A 23,522-nucleotide genomic window follows, 5' to 3' on the forward strand; every position below is an offset into this window, starting at 1 on the left:
GTGTGTATTTTTCGCTTCCGAAAGCGATAAATCTACAGAAAAATCTCCGTTACCCAAAAACGGTTGTCCCATTCCGGCCTATTGCGTGAAAAATCAGCATTTAATCCTACGCATCATTTTCACATAATTCGTTATTATTTTTTGTGTTATACAAGTTTTTAATTATTAAAGTATCTACCTAACTAAGCATAATTATAATTAACAGCTTTACTACGCTGCTTCGTATGAGATTTGGAATGAAAAATATGGAGAAAACTGATAATCTGTGTGAGCTTTTTTATGGAGAAAACTGATAATCTGTGTGAGTTTTTTTCTGACAAATCGAAACGCCCACAATAAACATCTTTCAGTGTACATCTTTGGTGGTTTATATGATATTCTAGATCTAGAATTTCAAGTGCGTTCTATTCCAGATTTGATTGTTTTATGCACTGTTACAAAATAATATAATATTGACTATACCTCCAACTTCTCACATTTCCCATACATTTTGATGGCAACACGCTACATCAGCGCCTCCTAGCGGCGTGAGTTGTGCGCCTTGGTTTTCTTCACTTCATGGATTTTATGTATATTTTAAAAAAAATATTATTTATCAATACATGATATTTGACATAGACATTTAGATAAAATAACGGCACTAGGCGGCTGTTTGTTTCATGGTGACCAATCGAACATAGTTATTTTGTATGAATTCTAGTGCAAACATACGAATTAAATATGTAAATATGCTGAAAATTGAAAGAGTAAATATAATGTAGAAAATAGAAAAATAAACGCTTAAGGATTAGATTACATACATATACATGAACACACACTTATATACGTTCACTAATATATACATATGCATATAACACACACACATACACACACACAACCACACGTGTAATAAATTAAAAAAGGATGTAATAAATTAGAGAAACCAAAAAAATTATGTACGATTATTTTACTCAGACGTAAAAAAAAGCGGCTACTAACTCTGTATTTGATAGTTTAGAATGTCATAAAATACTCAAAAATTTTTTTTTTTACTTTTAAAAGAAAGATAAACATTTCCGGGTTACAAATAACCTGACAATATTTGGAAATCTCCTACTACCACCACAGTAAGCTGAAAATGTTGCTTGTGTTGTGATGGAGGACTTAGCCAGCTGAGGAATTGAACACACTACGCCTGGGTGAGACCCAAGCGCGATGTCAACTCGGCCACCGACCGGGTTGAATTGTATCCAACAAACCTGTCAACGTTTTTTGGCATCCTGAAAACGACTTGGAGTATTTTGGTTGGTGCATTACATCCGTAAACTGCACACACAGAACTTACTTTTTGGGAAATTTTTTAATATATTTTTATCAATATTGATCAAAACAGAAAGTAGAGTAAATAAATTCAATTCGCCGCCATTAAAAGGAATGTCAAAGTCAATTTGCTACACCAACTCCTCTAGCGGCCAGTGTTGTTGATATTGCCACCATTTCACTGGGCGTATAATTAATATAATAGGGTATTTTCTGTTATTTCATTGTTCACATTCCTATTGTGGAAAAACCAATTTAGAATTTGAAGAACAGGTGTAGCAGCTATCTAAATGTTGACACTATTATGTGAAAACCAAACAACCTTCTTATCTAAAGGTGCAACCGTTGCCGTGATACCGGAAGAATATAAATACTCGATGGACTGAAATTTGAAGTGCTCAGGGCTTTATGCCGCTGCGCAAATGGTTAGACAGCCTTTCAAGTTCTATTGTCTTCTAAAAACGTGGAACGGTGTAATTATGTTTAATTTTATTCACGTAACGGTGTTAAAATTAGCATATTAAAACCATTTTTAATAATAGGGCCATCTTTAAAAGCGCTATTTTATTTTACTATTTCATTTGATCTGTATATTATCAAAATCACAACGTTTTCGTGGATTGTAGTTTTTTTATGTTATCTTTACACGTTATATCCACATAGGAGTTCCCGAGGAAAATAATTTTCCTCATACCTATGTGATCTTTGGGGATGCTGTGTTCTGAAGTTCTTGAAAGGAAAAGGTATGAGAGGTGGGTAGGAATCTGGGGGAAGAATCTGTCCAGGAGTACGAATTCATCCCTCCCACAGCGGTGCAATTGGTGGGCATAAGGATCGTCTGGCAAGACCTGGAAAAAGTTAAAACTTATCCCATGCACCTGGGCACCCCTGTTAAGTAGTCAAAAGCACCAAACGTAGCGAACCACGCGAGGTGACCTATGGAAGAGGTGAAGGTTATCCAATAAATGGTTCTCGATGCAGCGTTATCCATCCCCGCCACCCAAATTGAAACGAGTTAAGAGTTTGGATATCATCAATATTCATTCTGCAGACCGCAACCCAGAACTACCCAACTGCATTCGTACCGTAAATATAGAATCTTATCGTCCTCCACCAATCTTCATGTTGGAATTTTCTTTGTGTATACAAAGAAAATTCCAACATTAATATAAAGTACATACTGATAGTATTATCAGGCACGAATTCAAACTCTTTAGCTATTCAACGAAGAATCTATATCTTAGTCAGTGAGTATATTAAAGACGCCCTTCTGGGTATATATCCGTATATCAAAAGCTTCTATTTTCCGTGATAATTGATCGGGTTATTTTTGTTCTTATATTTCAATTCCAAAGCCACCTTAAAAAGTATTCCGAACAGTTGAACTGAATCGTACCAAATATAAACAAATATAACAACACCCCCATACACACAAGCCCTGCTTATTTATGGGGGTACATCGAATACTTATATTATGTAATTAATAACCTACTATATTGTGTAATTATATTATGTAATTGTTATATTATGTAATTCGTGTATCTTTTTTTTACTAATAAAAAAAACTAAAAAAAAAAAAAAAAAAAAAAAACCAATTTTTAACCTTTGGACTACGCCTGTAACGATATTAGTCACCAGGTTTTGAGGTCAAACAGAAGAACACAAAACAAGAACGAATCGTTAATTCTGGTAATTTAGAACACTAGCATTTGAATTCAAGATTGTTTTCCACAAAAACAGTCGTAGATCGAGAAATTTTGTTGATTCAGAAAACAAAATTTATAAAAATACAATCACTACTGAACGCTTAGATAATAAAACGAGTAGTCAGTTCCGTGAACAGTATAGAGTTCGTGTCCAAAAAGCACGTTTCAAATTATATTTTTATTTGATAAATAAAAACCAAAATTATCTCTAAAATCATAAGATTTGTATGCAGATACTTTAATACCAACGTACTTAATTATAAACTACATATTATACGCAACATTTTTATTATTTCAAATAAGGAATTATACAATTTATTCAAAGAAACGTCACTATTTGAATATCGTTATTATCTTTTTTCAATTTTTCAAACTTTCTTCACACAGGAAGGTACTATAAAATTGAAAAGAAAGACAAAATAAAGACGAAGATTTAACACATTTGAAATCATAATCTTTACTGAACCATTACAACGGTCACCATGGTGAAACGGAACATAGGGATAAATTTAAATTTCGAAATGTAAAAGGTCTAGTTAAAACAGGATTTCGTTAAGCTCAGTGAATTAAAATCAACTCGTAAAAACAAAGTTAAGCTATAAGCATTATTTTTACCGACACCAACATGCATTACTGGAAATTTTCAAGATAGGTGGCAATAAAACGCACGTTCAGAGAAAATTGAATTCAACGAGTAAACAACTGAACTGTAGAGCAAGCACGGGAAAGCAAAAAGAATGAGCTTTGCTCTAAAATAAACTGCATTCGGTTTATCAGCCGGGTTTCCGAGTGGTCACACAATAATTCCCATTTACCACGCGAGGATAAAGTGACCACGGTAGGTCGAAGATCGTGACCTGGTAGTGTGGAGTGACCTAGGTGGGGTTTGGAGTGACCTCGGTGACCGTATGTAGTCATTGGTGGAGGTCTAAATAGATTCAGTAGAGGTATGAAATCACCCTTAGCGGAGTCGCAGAGTCAACCGGGTGGGTCTAGGCTTACCCCCAGTTAGCTAGGGGGCGCTTAGGTGGAATAAGTAATAATAATTTGTGGAAACAAACATGGGCGTGCGGCACAAAGCTATTTGTTCTACTGTAGTACTCTTTTCAGAGAGGAAAATGGAGAAATATGTTGTTATGTAAAGTCATAATAATAATAAGATGTACTGGAGTGCAATAATAATATTTTATGATCTTTCTCATTCTATTAGGTTTAGAATAAAATTGATTTATAAGAACGCTTTTGAAGGGATTTAATTACAAACATTACAAGAGGTGTATTTGTTTATTTATTTTGCAAAACAGTATAAAAACCAATACTTTGCTAAAATGATGGAATGAATCGGAAGCCTGAGTGAAATTATCGGCATATTAAAACTTGTAATAGATTAAAAGTACTAGGATATTGAACAGACTGTATTACAATGTATAAAATTAGAGTACCTACCTACCTTCACGGAGAACATAAAAATAGACTTGAATCATTGAAAATAAGTAGTAGATACTCATAAAATTTAGGTTAGGTTAGGTTTCTCTAGAAGTCTAAGTTATTGTATATTATTTCGGTTAGGTTTCTCAAGAAGCTTGTCGATGTACCTCACCAAAGAAGAGAAAAGGTCTTGTTCTTAGTGTAGGACTGGCTCTTGTGTGATCCTTTATTCACTGTGTCCGGAAATTTGTAGTACAAGCGGGAAACTGGCGAATCACATAGAGAAACCAACAACAAAAATATTTCGATATGTATAATAATCTCACTATTTTGATATTAATATTTTTTTATATTATTTTATTTTTCCGGCAAATAAAGTGTTCAAAAAAAAACTTTTCAAGCTAGTTCTACGCTTGGACGCATTTTTAAAGACATTAAACAGCAGAAATAAACCCCTTAAGGATCGATTTTTATCGAATTTGATCTTAAAGCTTGTGAATCAATTTACCTACTTAAAAACGAAAGCTCAAATAAAAAAGTTATCCACGACAGAGAAATTATGGTATGCAAAATGGGAGTTAGTTGTGAGGCTGGAATGGAAAGAGAAAAGAGGAAGATTAAGATAATTGGGGAACTATCAAACTAATCTCATTCAAATTATATATTTCGATACTCGCACAACATAATGAACTGCTCTCAACTAGCAAGTAAGAATAAATACTTGAACATTGATGACATGACCAAGATACATCACATTTACATTTTACAAGTTGAGAGCGGCTCAATGCGTTGTGCGGACTTCGTGGACAGAATTAATGAGTTGTAAAGAAGAACCCAAGCAGAACATTGAAAATATACAAGTAAAGTTAAAATATATTTAAATGTTATAATACATTTGCATTTTACACAATCATAATTCATCGAAAAAAGATTATTTGTAAATTCGGAAGATGCTGGAACTAAAATCTTGCAAGGAACATATTATAATGTATGTATGAAAGCATGGAAATAGAATAGATAGCAATTTGAGAAGAAAGGAAAAACCAAGATGCCAAATTGGGCTTCGATCGAAGTTGGAAGTTATATATTCAAAAAGGGACGCTTAATTGACCTTGACCCTTAGAGAATGAATATATTGGGAACCCAGGAGCTTTGGAGTGAGAAGAAATACGTGAAAATCAGACAAGTTTCAAATTGTCAAATGTTCGTGATATTTCAAGTATTTTTGGTCTAGGGTAGGTGCTGAAAGAATCACACTTGATTTAATAATTTCTTGTTGAATTTGAAAAAAATATAGCACAGCTTGTAAGAATAAGATATAAGTCTTACAGTTATTATTAAATATATTTTTATCATTGAAGAAGAAGATAACACAATAAATATAACGAATCATGAAACAGAACAAGACACAGAAAAATAAAAAGATAACGGTCTGAATAATTCTGAATTTGAAATATGATAAATACTGTAGGTAAATTAACAAAAATGCGCATTGATGTATATTTTTTATAAAAAATAAGACATTTATATAAAAGGTAATTTAAATTTTCGTGGTATAAAAAAATTGTTTGGAAAAAAAATTAATTATTGTTCTTCGCAAATTTTCTTCATGTTATGGTTATACACACCGAAAGTGGGTTACAAGTACATGATTTATGCCTTAGAGATTTTACCGTCTAGCTTGTATGAAACGAAACATTGTGGCGGCCCCTTATCCTTGTACTGAGGCCGCAAACGCTATGTTTTCTGAAGTTATGTTAGAGCTATTGCGCGGTGTCCTTGCTACTTTTTACTTCACGTGGTGTTTTAGGTTATAATATGGTTCCTACGCAAAAACGAAAGCACAAAACATTAATCATACTGGGAAAGTGTGCCATTTTTGATAGTTTGAAAGAAGGACTGTTCACTGAGAAGTTCACCAAACACAATTTTTCTAAGCATACAGCTTTTTCAAAACTATAATCCTAACGCTTCGCGAATCCGAACAGTTGTTGTTTTCATTAGTTCGGATTACCAAAGCTGTTCTAGAACAGTACAAAAAAAAATGGTTGGAGCTCGAGCACAGCCTGTTAATTAAATCACAATGAAGCAAAGCATTGTTCAATTATATTGCATTTAATTCGAGCATGCATAGCATTTAGTTAACATTGAAAGAGCTTTACATTACATGCTTGTTATATTAGACCAGCTGGTGTACGAAAAACCTAATTAAACATTCAAGAGATAAAATAACTACTATCAACCGTCTTCCTGGGCAAAGCAATTTGAGCTTTATCTGAAATTTCATTTCTACGTATTGCAAAAATGTACGTAAAACGTGTCCTGCGTTCCAGAAAGATACAAGCAATAAAATAATCCGTTTACTCAGGTGAAGCAATTTAGGATTTACGCAGTAAAGGCAGTAAGTACGCGGGCACTTAGAAGCAAGTCTGAAAAAGGAAAACTTAAGCGGATTTGTGTGTTAATAATAATAATATTTCCCGTTTACTCGTGTGTGCCAATTCGGGCTGTTCTTTGAACTGGTATTTCAGGTTAAACTGCGTTCTCACCTCAGACACGTGTTGGGTAAATTTACCCTTAGTTATGAATTCAAAGTAAACAGAGTGAAAATTCGGAACGCGTGTAAATATAACGGATTAATTCGGTGTTTATTCAAAGCTTAATACAACCTAAAGTCGTTATTTGTATTTGAATTTGCTTATGGGGAAAATCTAAGGGAATTTAGATTGGTATTTCAAATATGAAAATTTTCACGTTTGGAAAATACGCAGAGTTTTGGTCGTAGTGAAACCGCAGGGATAATTTCTTCATCTTTCTTTATTATAAAGAGAATTGCTTCGAGGATAAGCTTTCTTTTATTTGGGAAACATAGAATGGAAATCCTTGATGCTTTTTTCTGTATTTTGGTTGTATGAATTAACACGAAATTATGAAAATACAAATCTTTATCGTATGGCGAAGGTCAAAGCAAGAGAGAATTAAAATATTATTTTTAAATGGAAAAGATTTAAAAATTATTCATTGTACAACAAAATCTATTCAGTCATGAACTTTTCTGTATGGATCTTTTTGTCAACGTCTGTTATTTGGGCAACACTATTTCAAACTCTCAACGCACATTTCTAAATTTAATTGTAAAAAATAAGATGAAACGGAATATTAGCTGATCGTAATTTTTCAAAAATTGTACAATTATATTGTAAAACGCAATTTTATTCAAAGGAATGACTTACAATTTAAAATACTATTCCAGATAGTTTGGATCTATAACTACTATCTTTATATTGTTCAGGATATTCTATTGTTCTGATTTCCAGTGCAAGTAGTAAGTTGTTTTCGGTGATTGTGAGTTCAAGTAATTTGTGAATTCAATTAATGTGCGTATTGTTTTATTTATTTAATTTTATTTTATTTATTTAATTTCATTTATTTCAATCGTCAATTGTCTATGATTTGACTCAATAGCCGTTTTTGACAGCACCGTAAATAATATCAATATAGTGTCAATAAAACAACCTAATAACATAACCCGCTTAAAAAAACAATATATAGTGATACGCTAGACAAAGTGGCAGTATTTGTGACGGTGGCAGTGAAATTAATCATTTGTAAATTGAAATGCAAAAAGAGTATTGTCATTGTAACCCAAAATCAACTTTGGTGAAAACATACAATAACCATAGACAATACAAAACTATTTCGCCATAGACAATTTACATAAATTAATATATACTTAGGGGCATTTTTGTTCCAACATTAATAAAAATATAATTAATAAACAAAAAAAAAAAAAAAAAAAAGAAATAGAAAATGGCAAATACAAGAGGAAAGGGAGTTATAACGGAAACCGAAGAAAAATTTAACATTGATAAAATTATACAGATTATTGAAAAAAAATTTGAATCCATGAAAAAAGAAATTATATCAAAAATTGAAAAACAAACCCAGGACACTCAAAAAAGCATTGATTTTATGAGTAGTCAGTACGATGAACTAATAAAAAAACTAGAAATAACAATTCTACAAAATAAAAAAAATTGAAAATGATTTTGAAAACATAAAAAAGGAACACCAGGAAAAGAATATCATTATTAAACAACTTGAAATAAAAATTTCAGACCTCGAATACAAATCTCGGTCTAATTTCTTAGAAATAGCGGGCATTCCCCAAAAAAATGGAGAGCAGCAGATGGAGATAGTAAAAAGAGTTGCGGCGGCGGCAGGAATGGAAATCTAGCACAATGATATAATTGATATAAAAAGGACACATGATAGAAGGAACAATGCGCCACCGAAACTGCTAGTGGAATTTGCGGAAAAAAAGACAAGAGACAATCTTCTTTCTAAAAGGAAAAATATTAATTATGCAGCTATAAAAGATATCTCCACCGAACCAATCTATATTGCAGAGGAATTGAGCCCATATCAAAGGGAACTGCTCTGGAAAACGAAAAAATCTGCCAATGAAAAAATGTACTCCTACGTTTGGTTTAAAGATGGAAAAATAATGACGCGAAGAATGCCAACCGAAAAAATAATTTATATAAAACATGTAGATGATATAAAAAATATTGTATAACAAAAGGGCACAAAAACGATTACGAAAAAATATATAAAAATGGCTGACATTATATTAACCTCGGAACCAAATGATCTATCGAATTTAAATAACAACTCTTTCAATATACTACACAAAAACATAAGAAGCATAAGAAAAATTTTTGATGAATTGCAAATTTTATTGAAATATTTAAAAGTTAATTTTCAAATAATAATACTTACTGAATGTTGGATAAATCATAAATACATGAAATTGGAAATTGCTGGATATACAACCTACTCAAGTATGAATAACAAAAACAAAATGATGGTGTAATTATATACATTAAAAACGAAATAAAAGCCGAAGTTGAAGAAATTATTATCACAAATGCCAATTGTTTAAAAATTAAAATCAGTAAAGAAAAAGCTATATTAGCAATCTATCGATCGCCCTCAACAAGAAACATCGACCCATTCCTTAAATCCGTAGACGAGGAACTCTGCCTTCTTAAAGAAACCAAAAACATATTTATTATTGGAGATGTAAATATAAATATTTTAGAAAATGGACACCCTAAGCGAATTCAATATCTGCAGATGCTAGCATCCCATGGACTGGAAAGCTTAATAAATGTTCCTACTCGAAAAGTGGACAACAGTGAAAGTTGCATAGACCATATAATGAGTAAAACAAAAGACATTACTCAAACTGTTGTATTTAATTCAACTATAACCGATCATTATACAACTATGCTTTCAATAAAAATAAACAAGTCAAATAAAATGAAGAAAAAACCATTAACAACAGAAAAAACAGAAATCAACTGGAATATCATTAAACATAATCTACAATGTACCGATTGGAAAAAACTGCAAAGTATGAACAATACAAATGATGCATGGAATTATTTCATAGAACTTCTTCAGAATAATATACTATCTAATACCACAAAAATTACTAAGAAAATCTCACACAAAAATGTACATATTAAACCATGGATTACACAGAATGTTATAAACTGCATAAGAAAAAGAGACGAGTTACACAAGAAACTTAAAAAAATTCCATACGATATACACATGTTAAGATACTACAAAAGATACAGAAACATTTGCAAAAAAGTTATTATGTGTACAAAAGAAACCTACTATAAGAAAAAAATTGTAGATTGTAAACAAAATCCCAGGAAAATGTGGCAAATAATAAATGAAATAACCAGTTCTAAATCTGCCAACGTTACATCAATTGACGTGCTGAATATAAACAATGTTCCCAGGACATACGCTGATAATCCTGACCAAATACTTGAATACGTCAATAATTTTTTCATAAATATAGGATCAAATCTAGCAAAGCAAGTTACAAAATGTAATGAAGATGTACAAATAAACGAACCACCTGAGCAAGGAAATCAGCTCAATTTTAAACAAATTACAGCTGACGATATCAAAAACACAATTTCTTCTTTAAAATCAAATATTTCTTCGGGGGAGGACACAATCTCAACCAACGCAATAAAATATCTCTGTAAAGAACTTATCGAACCACTTACATACTTAGTCAACATGTCTATAACGAATAGCATATTCCCTACAGCCCTCAAAAAAGCGATTGTTATACCAATATTTAAACAAGGATGTAAAAATGACATAAACAATTACCGACCAATAAGCCTACTAAATGCATTTTCAAAAATATTGGAAAGAACACTAAAAAAACAACTCTTATCCTACTTAGAAGACAATAAAAAATTATCAAAAACTCAGTATGGATTTAGGGAGAACTTAAGTACTAGTGACGCCATAGAAAAAATTACCGATATGATCACTAAAAGTTTAGACAGTGGAGAAAAAACTTTGGCAATCTTCATAGACTTACAAAAGGCTTTTGACACAATAGATCACAAAATACTTTTTTCAAAACTTTCAAAAATTGGTATGTCATGTACAACACTAAACTTACTAAAAAGCTATATGACGGAGCGTACACAGAGCGTCCAAATTAACAAGAGAAAAAGCAAACCTCTCCTAATCAACCATGGAGTACCACAAGGAAGCGTACTAGGTCCGATATTATTTTTAATATACATTGATGATATCTGTAACCTAGAGGAAAAATCATTAGTTTTGCTGATGACACAGTAATTTTATTTAAAGAAAAAGATTGGATAAATACCTACAAAGAAGCTGAACACGGACTTGGTCTCCTGCAAAACTGGCTTAAAAGAAACTCCCTGACGCTTAATATCAATAAAACAAAATATCTGACATTTTCTAAAACAGCCAGAGGGCAGCCGTCAGAGGACCTTAATCTCAAATTACATTCATGCCAAGGAATTTATCAAAAAAATCAAGGCTTATCATGCCTCTGTCCCACTATAGCACACTCCAAAAGCATCAAATATCTTGGAATTGAAATTGATGATAATCTCCGTTGGAACTCACATATAGATGTAATTACAAAAAAACTAACCAGGTACATATACTTCTTTAGAAACATTCGCAATATCCTCAATATAAACGATATTAAAAAAGTATACTATGCTTTGTGTCAATCACAAATAGAGTACGGAATAACTGGATGGGGGTCTGCCTTGAGCACTCACACAGAGCGGCTAAATATAGCACAAAAAGGAGTATTAAAGACTATACTGAAAGTTCCGCTTAGAACTCCGACAGAAGAAATATTCAAAAACTTCAATGTTTACAATGTACAGAAACTATATTCAAAAAATATTTTATTTAAACTGAAAAAAAACATATCCGAATACTCCACCGCCCAACATAAATACACAACCAGGGCAAAAAGCGAAAATATCCTGATTACTCCCAGTTTGAACACATCCTTTGGACAGAGAAATAATAAATTCCATGCTATAAAATTGTTCAATGCTCTACCAAATGAAACCAAAAAAATAAACGAAATGAGTATATTTAAAACAAAAGTCAAAACATGGCTTAAAGATCAAAGTAATAATCAACTTACAAACATTATGAAGACAATGTAAAGACAATTCAAAACTAAATACAAAAATTTAAGAAAAACTACAGGCCGCCTCAGAACAGGAAACCCTAGTGAGGAGGACTGTGAAAAAAATACAAAAAATATACTTATATTATACTTTAAACCTACTTTAAACCTACATAATTTATTTCACATATACGGCACAACATGTGCCATTCACATACTAATTTACAGAGAATAGTACAGCAACATAAGGAATGCAACAATATAAATGTAAGTATAATGGTATAATCAGTAAATAGTAAGTAAGGTTAAAAGTATGAAAAAACAAAGAGATATAAATATAATATAAGTAGCAATCTGTAGTATAGTAATAAGTTAAAGTAAGAAATTATATGTAATAATATACAATAATTCAATAAAGACGTTTACGATATAACCAATTAGTACGTGAGTGTAAATAAATACAAATTAAGGTTACCGATGACAAAATGGATGAAAAATGGGTAGTCTCGCATTGGAGGCTCACAGGGCTCTCTGAGCCCAACGGCGCTTGAAAAATAATCTGATGGTCGGTTTGGTGTTTTCAGCGCCTTGGCGCCTCGGCAATTCGACCCCCGGAGCAGACTGCTCCAATTGCGCCCGCATAGGGCTGGCCTTGGGCACGACAAAGTAGCATTCTTGATGATACCGGTAATTATTAATAACCTACCGATATTGTTTTTACTTGTTCAAAGAATATTGCGTTTATTTAAAAGTATCCTTGAAGTAACTACTTTCATGCAATTGTATTACAATCTTATTTACCTTATATGTTTAGCAATCATATTTGTATTTGTTACGGGCATAAAGTAATATGACACTGAAATGATAATTTACAAAATCATTAAAATTTGAATAAATTGAAAATCCTCGCGCAGAAACAGGGACGCAATATCTCTGCTGTGTTTGCAAATCAACTTAATGTTGTTCGAATCTTCTTATTAAAAGACCAATTTAATCGGGAAAGTCTGGTTGGGTTCTTATTCTTAGGCGGAATGAACAAGGGATGAGGAAGTTAGTTGGGTAACCAAATGAGAGATAAATCTTAATTATGATTTCGAATAAAATACAATAAAAATATTTTATTGCATTAGGATTTTTTCATTCAAAGTTTCAGTTTCGGTCTTTATTTGGTGTCATTATATTATCTATCTCTGATCTCTTTTGTATCTAGCTTTTTACTTGAGATTTGAATATTATACTATTGTTGAGATTTTTGAATAAGAGTTAGATTTGTTGCAGAATTTAGTACTATAGTATAGGAAATTGCTTGCTGGTTATATTTTTGACTCTGAACTTTAGCGTTTCTAATATATATATAAGCAAAGCAATGAGCTGCACATTTAAAAAAAAATACAGATTTTAAAAGGATTTTTTTCTTTAATAATGTTGATTAGAGATAAGATACGCCATATTTATTTATTTATTCACTTTCGGGAAATCGACAGTTTGTATTATATAGTAAAATAACACCAATTATGGATTTCCTCCTTGTGACTTTACCTCTACTGAGACAACATAATATGGAATAAGTAAATTAAATTTGTGAGAAAGGAATATGAATTAGAAAATTTAAACAAAACAAAAGATTACATAAAACGAAAAATTTACAAAACAATACATTTATAGCCATGGAGAGAGGTTGTAGATATAAATCAAATCATAATAGAGATATAAACAACATTACAGACATACACATTATTCACAAACCATCAGAGAAATATTATTTTATGGACCTCTTGTATTTGGTAAGTTCGCAACTGAAAATATCAACCTTGGATAATACGCTATTGTAATTATTGCATAGTCTGTTCAGGCAAGAATTCTTCTGAAAATCAAAAACATCCTGAGTGGTATCTCGACTCAGATGAAAGACCACCATTCAGAGTCGACACATTGTTTGAAATGGCTTAAGCCGTGTTGGTGATCAGATCAGAATAGCCCGACACTTTCCCACTTTCCTATTGCCCTATCCCCTTCCTTTTCTCGCTCACTTTAGCCTCACTACGAATCCCAAATGGGGATACTTAGTCCCAATGGCTCCGGATAGTTTGAGTATTGTGTGGTAATTACAATAAAAAAATAATCATCGAAATATACTATAAAATTCATCCTGCGTATGTTTGTGCTCGCATAACTCGAAAAGAAGTCGACTGATATCGCTGAAATATTCAAAGTTTGTTCTTATTAGTGCCAGGAATGTTTAGAGAGTCCTTTGAATGGTAGAATAAGTCGGGAACGTCCGAGAAATACCTAACGCAATATCTTTGCAACATATTAAAGTCGATATAATGTAGTTTTTTAACAGTAACATTGTGGTATACAGTAGTGAATGGCGGAAGAAGTCGGAAAGATAAAGACATTAGCAATAGCGAAGTACTGCGGGGTTCACCAGTGTATAGTAAAAAAATGAATTTACTGTAGGGAAACTGTTGGATTATCGTCAAAAATAAATTGAAATAAAAGGTTTTGTATCCAAGTAAAAAAATAACGAGGATGCGGATGCGGAAATACTAAGAAGAGAAAGATAAATATTATTTTTAGAAATCTGTACAGAGTAGAAAAGGCGGGAATATCGTTTTTCTGGTGCAAACAGGAAAAGTAATAAGGCTCAGGACTTTCAGGAAAATCCTTTTCTGAAAAAAGTGGTTTATTGATTGAATCGGAAAAAATACGGTAAGATATAGTACTGGGCTGAACAAATACACGTAATAAAAGAGCCTTTCGAAGAAAAACTCGCGAAAATAGATTTCTGATTTGAAATAATGTACAAAGTAAAACATGGAGATTGGAATAAGAATGCATAGTGTTTATTTTTTAATGTTACTTCCTGATACAAAGGTAGGTTAAGTAGAAAAAAATCACGATATCAAAATAAATTTAATACAAAATGATATTACGATATCAATATAAATTTAATACAAAATGGTATCACGATATCAATATAAATTTAATACAAAATGATATTACGATATCAATATAAATTTAATACAAAATGGCATCACGATATCAATATAAATTTAATACAAAATTATATCACGATATCAATATAAATTAAATACGAAATGATATCACGATATCAGAATAAATTTAATACAAAATGATAACACGATATCATAATAATTTTAATACAAAATGATATCACGATATGAAAATAAATTTAATACAAAATGATATTACTACATCAAAATAATTTTAATACAAAATGATATCACGATATCAAAATAAATTTATTATATTATGATATCACGATAGCAAAATAAATTTAATACAAAATGATCTCACGATAGCAAAATGAATTTAATACAAAATTATATCACGATATCAAAATAAATTTAATACAAAATGATATCACGATATCAAAATGATCTCACGATATAATAACGTTATAGTAGCTGAAAGCCGGTATCTTAACCCCTCATGCTAATTTGTTCGCTTTTGGGGACAGGAAGCGAAAGCGAATAGGGTTCATAGAAATCGTTGTGTCTCCCTTACTATTATGGTGAAAAATTTGATCTAAACGCAATAGAAAACGCTTCATATTAAAATCTACAAGTTAACTAGAGCAAATTAAAATGTGCACCTCTTTGAAACCAAAGTTTCCGACCGCAATTTGAAAAAAATTTATGAAACTTTTTACGAATTCTTTTCATATGAAACGACAAAAAATCAAGTGACTGTAGTGTTTATAATACACTTGTCTAGTGAAACAAGTTTGTTTTTCTTTTTTTTCGTTATCAATAATTTTAATTACAAAAAACGTAATGTGAGCCACATTTAAAAAAAATGTTTGCATTAAAAATGTAATATTTCAAAAAATATGCGTTTATTTCTAACAATAATATTTGAAAGCGTATTTCATCATCTTTCAAAAACAGTCTTTAGTTTTCGGATACGTTCAGAATTAATCCATTTATTAGGATTTTATTACAAAGTAGAAACACTTTTACCTTCTGACTGAACACGCCAGAGGCTTGACGGGTTAAAGAGGAAAATCATGGTTTATCTCTATTTACTATTGAAACATTTTGATGGTTATTCCAACCATCCGGTTTCTACCTAAATTGCCCTCCCCTTGTTTTTATTCCATTTCCTACCTTCGAAAAAAGAAGCAAGAAGATTTGAAAAATAGAAGATCGAAAGTGTGTCTTTCGTTAATAGGGAATTCTCGTGCATTTTGTAAATAATTTATTTCAATAAAGATAATTATTTTATTATGTGCCTCTTTTTTTTTTTTTTTTTTTAAATGCATTTTCAATTTTTTGTAGTTGTTTTAAAAATTGCGTGCTATTTCGGCTCTGAAAACGGTCATGCGCCATTTTGACCGCTACGTCACAAGTGCTACGTCACACCTTTGCCGCCGCCGCCGCCATCGGTTTGCAGGATCTACTCGGGCCGGTCAACAGTGATGTCATCGTTCGCCCTTGAACGCTTGATCAATCACCGAGCGTTTTTAGCTGCATTGAAATATTTCGTTCGCGCCTGTTTTTAAAGTCATTATAACTTTAATAAATAATTTTTAAAAATTATAAAAACTATGTATTCTTGTGTCTGAAGTGTTTCTACATGTGAATAATTAATAATAAGTGATTTTTTGGTTTGAAGAGAATTCCCTATTGGTGTTATTTTAAGTCGTTGCATATCTTTTGCATATTTGACGCTTACTCCTAATAATTATCAGAAACAGTATAATTTATCAGCCCCAATTATCATACATTGAATAAATATGGTATATTATCGAAAGTAGTAAAAAAAACCGTTTATGTTGTGAAACAATTAATATTTGTGATACAAAAACCGTTCACGTATTGAAACAATATTGTTTACATCGATAGACTATAGTGCAAACAGAACGTTTAAGGCGATGCACTACGTCGTGTAATATTTTAAAATGAGCCGCTATCAATAACAACCCTTACGTAGATGGCGATAAGGTTTAAACTCCCGCTTAACACCATCCGCCTGTTTTGATGTATGCAAGAAAAAAAAACATGGCCAAAAAGTGCCTTTTATTTTATTTTGTGGATTTTCAGGCATAAATATATATTATTTTTTTTCGATCATTTTATAAGTAACTTAATTTGCCACATTAAACAATAAAATCATAACCGAAAATAGGTTCGTAAGAAGGAGATTTTTAGCTTTAAATCAGTTTTCAAAGGCCTTATACATTATTTTTCTGGGCTTATAAAAAGACATATCTAAAAAATACTCGATCATTTCAAAGGCCAAGATGAATTCTACTCGCAGTATTTAATTAAATCATCTGAAACATTTCTAGGCGACCAAATTTTCAAACCAAAAACACATGATTTTGAGTTACTACGTATGGCATCGTTTTAAGACCAACATCACAACTTGCAATTTAAGCGACAACATTCGCAAGGTAAAACCTCCTTTCCCACTCCTATTTTTTCTTGTGATAAACTCGATTGTTCAATCATATTTTCTCGTTCAAAATTACACTTTATTCTTCCAGCACCAACCGATTCGGTACGCAACAATTTCCATAAACCATGATTTCTGGAACAATATGAAAATCTTGGAAAGCATGTTTTTTACGTAAATATATTTGAAAAGGAGTGAGTTAAAGATGCCTACTTTTTACATGTACATATTTTACAGTCCTTGGTAATCTAGTTCAAAACACAATTTTGTCAAAAAGTGGATATAAAATGTCTTGATTTTAAGTAATCGATATTAGTTTGTGCAGAATGTATTAAAAATAGAGATATGCGCATTTAACCACCCGAAATCAAAATATTTTTCGAAATTATTGATTTCTAGAAATCAACTGAACAAGGAAGTGTTCGAAATATTTTACTTACAATACTTACTTAATATAAATGAATTTTCAGCAGTACAAAAAGGCAGAAAAGAAAAAGTATGTAATTTTTAGATGGTAGATAACAATAATAAATTTAATTTATTTTTTTAAAGATAGACAAACATTCCCAGGTTATATATTATATGGCAATGGTTAAATTCCGCCCACCATAATTCATAATAAAATATACCATTTTAAGCGTAGTGCTGTGTAGTGAGACAGGATTGAACCCTCAGTGCCTGGGTGGACACCCGACGCACTTCACCACTCGGCTATTAACTGGTTGAAATGTACTGGCACTCCCCCTTGGCGCCATTTAGAATAAAAAGATGAGTATGCGATATTCAATTTCTTCCTAACGTATGTATCTCCTGAGGTTTGCTATATTAGGTTCTTGTTCTGGGTGAATTCAAAGATGTCAAAAAATTATAATTTTTTGTAGTTTATATTAAAAAAATACTAGTTGAATATCAAATTTCATTAAAAAATGAAACGAGAGTGTTCGCACACGTCAATCAATAATTTAGTAAATCAAATTGAATGATGTCATCAGAAAATATTTAATCGAAAATCGCGTGCATAGCTTCCGTATTGTGTGTGAATATTCAGCAGAGCGTTGGGCATGTGAATTCAATTATCGGGAAATATTAAAACGCGACGACTCGCGAACCATCCCGTTTTGTTCGCGACGTATTTGAGAGCTGATCAGTTAATTCAAATCTTATAAACAATATTGGAGAGGGAGCTCCCCAGGAGAATATTTGAAAAATGGTTAGTATTGAGTTTTACAAATTGAACGAAATAAACAGAATCTTTAAATGATGGATATGACAACAACACAACAAATACTCGTCACGGAGCGCCTAGCAGATATGAAACGTGAAAATAAAAGTAAACATGACATTATATTTTATTAAATAAAACAATTCTGTCATACTAATTAAAATTAGTTTTTAACTATAATACACATCTATTTAAAAAAAGATGATAAATTTTATTTCGTATATAAACTGCAGTAATATCACACGATTTCAGAGAAATGCGCATATGTCCGCGAGTGTGCATGTGATTGCCACCAAGAGACTGCACGGTCATCGACTACGGGTGTATCTGCCGAGTTTCAGCTGATCGAATGTCGGGAAGTGGGTTAATTTTCACCTCCAATATATGCATGCATTCAAATATGCAGTCATTCATATTTAAAAATTCATCATCATTTATAAAAAAACCATTGCCAATTTTAGTGAGAATAGAAGCAAATATACCGCACAGCCAAGTCGAAGCGTCGCGCGTCGTCCCGTTTTCGTGTTAGAGCGTCGTCCTGTCTTGCCACCCTTGCAACCAGGATTGAAATGATTATATTGTTGAATGCGTGATGTTTAGAGATTTTGATTCAACAGACAGATTTATATCTCTCATAATTTTTACGCAGGGGTAGGCCGAGTGGGTGGACCGCCACTGTTTCGGCACACACTCATTCCAATTCGTACATCTTCCCCTAGACGGTCTTCTGTTATTTTGACTCTTGATATAACCGGACTCAATCAAGTTGATTGACTTTACTGTGCCACCTTTTCATCAGGACTCCTCGATTTGTGATAACATATATCAGAAAAAAAAATGTATTGAAAGTTAGAAATAAAAAAATTAAGACATTGGTATACAGAAAAGGTCTCATACAGAATATTCTTTATAAATTACATGTACCGCGGTCACACTAGCTAACTTTTCAGCCATATGATAATGCGACATTTTACGTTTGTGTAAAAATGTCTTCCTTTCGGCAAAGTAAAAAGGTTTAAATTTATCAAAAGATGCTACCACAACTTTTAGTTCGCTAGACCCGAGGGAGAAGGCAGTTAAGAGAACTTTCTATGGGGCTATAAATTTCAATTAAGGTGATGTTTTCTCGAATGAATCGCCAAATCGATTTCATAACTTAAAGTGGGTATTGATGGCACCGATTTGCCCACTAAAGCGTTATCGTTTTACAGATAATCGAGAAATAGGGGTTAGAGGTAATAAAATATAAATATTGATGATTTATAATTCACTATTGACGCTTATTTAACGAAAAGATTTTGATATTAAAATCTTCAAAAATAACCATTGAGAAATAGATTATTTAAATAAAAAAAGAAAATTCCAATAACTATGTATAATCGATTGAAAACCGATGTAGCCAATTTATATAAAGCCTTTCGACTCCCAACATAACTAAATAAAAAATAAATTTGCTATACCAAATTTCTGTAATGTTAAAAAATCTGTTTCTGATAAAATAAGAAAATACACAAATTTAGGAAATGAGATTAAAAGAAATTGGCATTCTCAGACTATAAAAATATTACCATTTGTTAATTCGGCTACTGGCATTATACCTAGCTCTCTCATTCAAAATTTAGGCGTATTAGATCTGTCAAAGAATTTATATATAAAAATTCGAAAATCAGTCATTTTAAATACATGTAGGATTACGAAAGGTTTTTTAAATATTTATATAGAGGGATCAGTAGGATTTATAGGTCCAATTAGAAGTTTTACCGAGCCGAACCCTCTGATATGAAAATATCTGGAGTCGGTGAATTATTTTCCAATTTGATCTCTGGTGATTTGATGTGTTTTTCTTGTATTATTTTGTATTTATTATACTTATATAATGCACTTGCATAATGTGGATTGATTAGATAATCATTTGTGGAAAAGTGTGTGGAAGAGATTAGTTTTTCCTGTGGGGAAGATTTAAAAGTTAAAATAAAAATAAATGATTAATTATCATCCTTTTTTATAACAAATAAAGAAAACGATATCCTCACTGGGATCTCCAGTGTTAAGGATTTTATTTGCATATTATCAAAATTTTGTAGAACAACTAATATGAAGTAATTATATTATCACTAACAGACCAGTTAGACAAGCGTACAAAGAAAACATAAAAACTCGGACAGTAAATTCAAGCTTTGGACAAAGACACTACCAATACCATGCTATAAAAGCTTTCAACAGTCTAAAAATTGATATTAAAATTGAGGAAAATAAAAATAAATTCACACACAAAATTACGAAATGGATTAAAGAACAAAAAAGACAATATTACCAAAATGTCATAGCATAAAATAAAAATAAAACCTTCACGTAACACACAAAACCAATATAAACACACATCACTCACAAACACACAAGATTATACTTTGATGGGCGGACATAACAGTATAACTGCATTTTTGACCATTTAACGATTTATATGAGAAAATGTGTCTTGTGTATGCCGGCATCAATGGTATTAACCGTATAGTTACACCAGTACTCAAAACATAAATAAACAACTTTGTGCCTATTAAACTAACTTAAAATACTTGAGATCATAAGTATAAGATCACTTATACTCGTAATGACAATCACCTCTTTAGCTCAAAGATTCGGTTCAAACAGAATAAAAGTACTTGTACTAGATGGTACACACACATGCAAAAAGTAATTCGACACATTTCTTCAGTTTCATAAGTATAAGTGTACCTTATACTGTTACATCCACCGATAATACTTCTAAACGATTTATGTCGCTAGGCGTGCCTATGAACTTGTACTATTGTGACCATGAAGTTTGTCACTAGTAGTTTTGACGTTTGTCATTTGCTTTACATTGTTGTGATTATTTTGTGTTCTGTGGATTATTTATTTACTTAACTCAATTAATTGTTATTACAAAATGAAAAGATCTCGGCGTTTTATGGAAATGATGAAAAATTTAAACAAGGCTTGTGGTAAGTGTATAAATTTTGGATAATGTTTCCTATTTATATCAGTAAATTTAATAACAAAAGTTTACAAATTCTAACCCCAAAAAAGTAGAATACCTAGGAATACATTTAATCATATAGATACAAAAAGAGAGATTAAATTAATTTCATGTATGGCTTTCTCCAACTTTAGATCGTTTTTATATCACTGTTTATAATAAAATAGAGAAATACCTGTTTTATCTGTATACCTAACCTATGTACCTATATGATGGTGTTTTATCCTAAAATAATATTATGATGGTGCCTTATTCTTTATCTGAGATTAATGTTAATGTATCATAAATTTATATTCTATAGGAGCTCCTGATGAAGGTGTTTTGGATTCCTCATTAAATAATAAAATTGAATCTAACAATGTGCCAATGCATATACTTTCATCAAGCAATGAGAAAATGCAATCATTGTCAGACGATAGTGTTTTACAAGTTATAGGTATGTACAATGTACATATTATAATATACCAATTGTATATATATATAATATTTAAAATACGTAAATCTTTCATTGGAAATTAAATGTTAGTTATTGTGATACTGAATGAGTTTAACATAATTATTATGAATTATTTTTCATTTTGCTTGATCTGTTTTATTATAATATTATATTAATTTAAAATTAAACAGTAACTTTGTAAACATCACTTACAAAGTTACTGTTTAATTTTAAATTATAATGTCACATCACAAAGTAACCGCTTCATATGAAGAAATAATATTATATTAATTTACATAAACTTATTTTTTATAGGAACGTACGGTCAGGTTGCTTTGGAGCCCACTCGACAAGCTATGAATATTCCTTCAACAAGCTATGACGTCATGCCTTTGTCTGACAATAATTTTTTACAAATTTTAGGTATGTTGTGAATACAATTTGTATTTCTCATGATATTGTACGATATAATTGTTTGGGTATGTTTCTAGTTATACATAATGATTATAATTTTCACAAACTATTTTCTAGATGGATACCATCAGACTGTTTTGGAGCCCGGATTAAATAATGAAACTGACATTCTAGTAGAAGTTATCTCTTCAAACGACATTCTCCTGAATGAATGCCCTTTAGCAAATGGAAATGAAGAACTGATTGTAAGCGAAAACATTTTTGAAAGTCATGATAGCGATTTTAGTAGCGACGACACTGATAAAGACCCTAACTATGTCCCACACTGTGAAGATTTACTAAGTACCCACACGGAACCACAAAATCTACTACTACCACCAGTTATCAGTATTTGTAACACTCCAGAAAATGGAAATAAAACTGATAGTAATACAAAGGCGGTTATGAATATCAGAAAATACAGAGCAGACAAGAAAACAAAAAGAAATATCGGTCTATCTTATACCACCCTTAACGGTAAAACTGTGTAGAAAAGATGCGTGAAAAATTTACCTAATTGTCGTATGAAATGTAATGAACGCATCCCAGAATTTATCAGAGAACAAAATGTTTACTGAATATTGGGCTCTTGGAGAGTACTCAAAAAGAGTAGCATATGTAGGAAGTCTTATTGATTCTATGGAAACTGTTCGACCAATAAAGCGAACTACCAATGAAGTTATTATAAAAAATCGAAAATATTCAAATAGGTTTTTTTTCAAAATAAATGGAAAAAGGGACACTGTTTGCCGAGGTTGCTTTATGAAAATATTAGATGAAAGTCAAATGTTTGTTACAACAGTCATCCAAAATAAAAATAAATCTTTGACAGGCTTGACTGAGGGGAGTATTGTGCCAATCCACAAACACTGTGATGAAGAACTGGAGAATGTTGGAAAACACATAAATTCATTTCCCTCTTACGAATCACACTACACCAGAAGAACTAACGACAAAAAATATTTACCTGCGCATTTAAACATACAATTAATGTACAATGCGTATCGTGAAAGCGTGACAACAAA

General features: G+C 31.5%; 1 protein-coding gene across 3 annotated transcripts in view; it reads right to left on the minus strand.

Annotated features, from left to right (window-relative positions):
* Positions 1-23,522, minus strand: part of Tomosyn (syntaxin-binding protein tomosyn) — a 671,040-nt gene that overhangs the window by 269,965 nt on the left and 377,553 nt on the right. The window lies entirely within an intron of this gene.

Source organism: Hesperophylax consimilis, chromosome 11, assembly GCF_061612785.1.
Source record: "Hesperophylax consimilis isolate HC1 chromosome 11, BYU_Hcon_1.0, whole genome shotgun sequence".
Classification (NCBI taxonomy): Eukaryota; Metazoa; Arthropoda; class Insecta; order Trichoptera; family Limnephilidae; genus Hesperophylax; species Hesperophylax consimilis.